Source organism: Gopherus flavomarginatus, chromosome 1 (genome assembly GCF_025201925.1).
Source record: "Gopherus flavomarginatus isolate rGopFla2 chromosome 1, rGopFla2.mat.asm, whole genome shotgun sequence".
NCBI classification, from domain to species: domain Eukaryota; kingdom Metazoa; phylum Chordata; order Testudines; family Testudinidae; genus Gopherus; species Gopherus flavomarginatus.
Genome location: NC_066617.1, coordinates 144,009,095 through 144,014,719, shown reverse-complemented (window position 1 = coordinate 144,014,719; position 5,625 = coordinate 144,009,095).

Here is a 5,625-nt window from a genome sequence, read left to right as displayed (position 1 = left end):
TAGCCTAGTCTACTTGCTTATTTTAAAAGGCTGAGTCCAGAACATTCTAACAATTCTAGTTGCTTTTGCTCATTACGTTCTAAAATGGTCTGAGTTGTCAATTTGCTTCTTTTTCTCATTAAAGTCTATTCAGCCGCAGTTCATAACCCAAAAATCAATAAAGTTCCAAGTTTCAGAGGAGCCTAGATCCCAGAACCCACAAAGTTATAAAGGTTTTAGTTTCTTTGCCCAGTAAGTCCTAAATAGGCCTAAAATAACGTTCTACCTTATTGTTGCTGATTTTAAAGAGCCCAGATCTTATAGTATATGAAGTTTTAAATGCTGAAGTCTTCAAAGTTTCAGAATTCTGTTCCATATTATAGCTTAAAAGGAGACTATTAAGGGTGCTGACTTTTAGAACCTCCCACTTTATTTAGGAATTAAATTCAAGAATTAACATAGGTTGCTTGAAGCTCTAGAACCTACCCATTCATAAAAGATTGATCATGAGGTTCTGGGATATCTGCTGTGAAAAGTGACTAGACAAACCACACACACAACCCTTTCCAAAGGGAATATCTTTAACTAAATACTCAAATTAGCTATGTATGCATCCTGGAGCATCCATCACCATAGTATCTAGGTGTTATAAGTGTAAGCAGAGTCAGAATAAGCTCTACACTGACATCTGGTGGAAAGAATTTCAGAGAGTGTATTTGCATAGGCACGCCTACCCTATCCCAGACTCCCAAGCTGTGGGACTGCTTGGTGACAAATTGCTCACCCTCAGTTGGGTGGTACTGGCTAGACATGGGTTCCAAAACCCAGAGAATGGAGAGAGGCTGGGGACAGGTATTTGTGCCTGGTGGTGCAGTCTCCTTATGGAACCAAAGCACCAGTTGCACCTCCTCCTCTCTCCACTATGGAATGTCAGAGTTGATTTTTTTTATTCCCTTAAGAATTTAAATACAGGTTACTGAGCTGAAATCACTTTGGGCTAATAGTGCACTAGCACTGGGGCTCCCCTACTATGAGCTGGAATCACTAAGAGCTGAAAATTGCTAAAATCACTGAGCTGAGAGCACTGAATACTGTGCTAACTAGTGGGGAGCCCAAAGCTATACTGTAGAACAGAGCTGCTGGTGGAGTGGAGCAGTTTGTGGGGATGGCTGGAGCGGATCACGGGACAGCTGGTGGCAGCAGAGCGGCTGACAGAACGGAGTAGCTGTGGGACGGGTGGAGCGGCCCACAGAGCGAGCGGAGCCGAGCAGTTTGCAGAGAGAACCGGAGCAGCTCATGGAGCAGAGCAGCTGGTGGAGTGGAGCAGTTTCTGAGGACGGCTGGAGGAGCAGCGTGGAGCGGCTGGTAAAGCGGAGCAGTTCGTGGAGAAGGCGGAAGCAGAACCCACGGAGAGGCAGGGCAGTTGGCCCCGGACCACGTAAGGTGCCCCTTTCTATCCAGGCTGGGGGGAAGGACCTCTACAGATAAACTCTCAAACTCTGGGGTGGCATTGACCAGAGACTTTTGGGTTGTTGGACTTTGGGGTGATTGGACTTAAAACCCTAAGGGGAAAAAGGACAGTGCCAAACGTACTTGGAGGTGGGTTTTTGTTTATGGTTTGTGTTATAACCCTGTTTGTGGTGTTTCTCCACTGGGATGCCACATTAATTCCGTCCTTTATTAAAAAGATTTTGCTACACTCAGACTCCGTGCTTGCGAGAGGGGAAGTATTGCCTCCTAGAGGCGCCCAGGGGGGTGTGGTATGTGAGTGTCCCAGGTCACTGGGTGGGGGCTCGAGCCGGTTATGCATTGTGTTACTTAAATGGAACCCCTGGATACTGAACCCGGCCCTTGTTGCTGCCAACTCAGAGGGGCAGAAGGGTTACATAAGATACCCACCTGGAGTTCTATCACAGAGTACTGAAAGGTAAACAGACAGCAGTATTAGAAAATGTAATGACCCAGCAGACAGATATGTAAAAAATACCATTGTTACCTAGCTAGTTACACATGCTGCAGCAGCATTGCCATCCCCAGAAGTTAAAAAATTAGTCCATCCCTCTCCCCAAAAATCATGAGATCGACTTTAAAATTCATGAGATATTTTAAAGTAATAAATGTTGGGCTCTTTTTCTTTGTCTTGTGGTTTCAAAGAGCCTTTGGTGTGCAATTGCTTCACATTTTCAAGTTTTCCTCTGCAACAAGGGCTAGAAACTTATTTTTTCAAAACCGAATGAAAGCTGATGTTCTCTTACAATATCATTCCAGCAGCTGAGGCTTTGAGAGAAGCACTCAGAGACCACGAGACTCACAATAAAATCATGAGAGTTGGCAACACAGCATCAGTAATGGGAGCGAACACTTGGATCTCAAAGCACTGCCTTCACAGGGAAGGGTTAGAGTGGGTATTTACTCTTCCAGCCACTAGTGAGGGGAAGTGGTTACAGGATTATAAACACAGGAGCAGGTGCGAATTACTGGCTTTGGATCTGATTTTTCACTGCCTTGCACCATCATTTACACTTGTGTAAAATGAGTATTAATGTGGTCTGAGGTGGAAAGGACCACAAAGGATGCAAAGGACTACACAATGTGCAAGACACCGGAGATTCAGGCTCTATCTGTATGTATGAGTGAGCATGAGATAGCAGCCTCTAGTGGATGGCTCAGAAAGAGGGAATTCCCTCCTCTTTGGATCTGTGTTTGTACAGAACGTAGCACAATGGGATCCTGCCCCATGACAATAATATAAATACATATTAGTAATGTTGTTAGCAGGAGAAGCTCTCTTTGAGCTCAGCTAGCAGAAGCCTGAGGTTTTCAGAGCTGGAGGACAAGAGTTCTAGTCCCAGCTTACTGTGCATGTGATTTGTATAGTAATTGTGGCTGAAGTCTGCAGATGCTTACACAGGCTAGCATGTTCTCTTTGGTAGGGGAGTGTGGTGCAGACCTCTGGACTACCCCTCAACCAGCCAGAAAAGGGAGCTGGGATACACTCAATAGAGAATTGGCATTTCTGAGCCACCTGCTGGGGAGTGGCCATGTGGTGATTCAGACAACATTGGACCTAAGCCTCGGCATTAGCAATCAGGCACTAGCTCCCATCCACTTTTAATAACAGTTTAGCGACTGTTACCTTGAGGGGTAGGACATATTAGACCTGTGTACATTCATGGAGAAAGAGACAGACATGACCTGGAATTGCCGGGGAGTGGAGATGACTGGAAGGAGGACGGGGGATGTGGAGTCAGGAAACTTCCCTTTGTCCACTGGAATGTGCCTTACCTTGCTGTCAAGGGGAACAAACTCCTCATTCAGAGTCAAAATCCTAAACTTCACTGAAGGGAGAAAAGAATATTGAAAGAAAAGTTATGATGGTGGAACACATTCAGAAATGGACTTCAGTCCTGCCCGGCAGTCACCTGCTATTCCAGCCCCGGGCTCCCCACACAGCTTTGCCAATGCCCCTCAGTCCTGCTCTGCAGCCCCCCACTATTCCAGTCCTGGGCTCCCCACATAGCCCTGCCATTGCCCCTCAGTCCTGCCCTGCAGCCCTCCTGCTATTCAAGCCCTGGGCTCCCCACACAGCTCTGCCAGACCAAGGAAATTCTACCATTTGTACCCCACACCCAACATTTTTGTTTCACTTCCTCTAACAATTTGCGAGGCTTGTGGGTCAGTTTGTCTCTCTTATATTTTCTCCTCAGTGAACCCTGCAAACAGCTATGAGCTAAGCTCATGTGGAGGCCTCCAAGCTCCTCCTTTTGAGAGGTGAACAAGAGTGGGTTTTCCCCAACCCTTAGGTCCTTGCATGTCCCCATCTCCCAGTTAATTCCTGCCTAGACCCTAGTGTTCCCCATCGCTGACTGTATGTATCTCCAGACTTTGTTCCCCTGCCCCCAGGCACCAATGTGTCTCCTGGCAGTCCTGAGGCCTTGCACTGTATCCTCCATCCTTGTGTGCCTGTCTCCCCACACTGTATATCCTCCAGTGTGGTCTCTCTTCCCTCCCACCCATGTGCTACCATCACATGCATGAGCACTCCAAATATTCCCCATTGTCAACCACAGGGCCAGGACACATAGCTGATGCTTCGTGGCCAGAGCCCTCAGCAGAGAGTGGAGCAACTCAGGCACCGCCTGAGGAAGGACCGACAAGTCAGGCCTCCTGTCTACCTGCTCCCCACCATTGCTTCTTCCAGCAGGCAATATGTACAGCAGCTGCCTCAGGCCTGTGGAGACAAATGTGGGGCAGCCCTGACCAAACCCAGAGAACTGGCAGGTGTGATATACTCACAGCTCTCACCTTTCTGCCCTGGCGTGTAAACGGGTTTGTCCGTCTGGACGAAGGTGCTGCTGTCACCCCTGCGGATCAGGACCTTTTTCTCTTCCTTCACATTGAAGTAGCGGCTGTTGAAGATGGTCAGCTGAACAGTGCAAACCTTCTCCCGGCCCCCAGCGGGAGATAGGACCTGCATGCGGAGAGAGGGAGCCATCGTTTGCTCGCTGGAGAGAACCGGGGGATGGGAAAGGAGCACAGCGCACTCTCCCCTGTCCCAATGGTATCAAAGCAGACGATCTTCTCCCCTGCTCCCTGGCATCTTGCGTTAACTAATTCCCTCCCTGCCAGGAAGGACACCTGCCACTGATGCAATCCGTTCTCTCAGTGGCCAGGGGGCTCCATCTGCTGGAACAGTGAATGGTGCCTTTGTTCTGCTCTTGGGTTTGGGCTGTGGAGCCCTGGCAGGTGTGTGAATGGCACAGATGTTAGCAGGGGTGGGAGGCAGGTGTTTGCCCTAGTGCAGGAGCAGCCTATATGGTGGCCTGTGCACTGCTTGGTCTCACCAGTGTAATGAGTTGTGGGGGGCTCACTCCAATCCTTAGCAGGACACCACAAATCAGCACTAACTGGTCACCCTCACTGGCCATTTCTGTGTGGATGTCAGTGACTGAATGGCTCATGGGGGCTGAAATCCCCCCTCACTTGTAGAGATGGTTTAGGACAGAGGCAAATGGGTGGTGGACATGATATGTAGGAAGTACCATGCTTTGCCTACTCAGGGATAAACAGAGGACACCACTCCCCAGGGCTGCTGATTCAGTGCCTTTTAAGACCAATAAATGCCTATCAAGGAAAAAATCAGGGAGAGACGAGAACATAAGGCAAGACATTTGGAGAGGTAAATGAAGAAACACAGTGGGGAAAAGCCAAAATGGCTAGAGCTTCCTTAATAGGCAGCATGCCAGGGGAATGCTGCTGTTTCTAAGTCATGTATCTGGTACTAAGGGCAGCATGTCAGACACATTTCACATCACCAAACAGGAGCATTATGATGCAGCCACACAGATAAATGCAGAAAGAGAGAAGACCCTATGCAGGCTGCCATTTACCACCCTTCCTGGCTTTTTTCTGCCTCACTTTCCCTCCTCCTCCTTTCTCACCCTCCTGCATTAGTCTCACTTTCTCATTCTCTGAATCTTTTCCTTTCTCTTTTTCTGGTGAGAGAACCTATGATGTGACACAGCAGCCTGGGCGCTGTCAGCAATGGGAGCCTGGCTCATCCCTGGGAGAGCTGCTCACCCTAAACTTGGGGCATTCTAAGATCCTATAGTTCAGGATGACCCTTCGGAAGAGGACAAGGCTCCT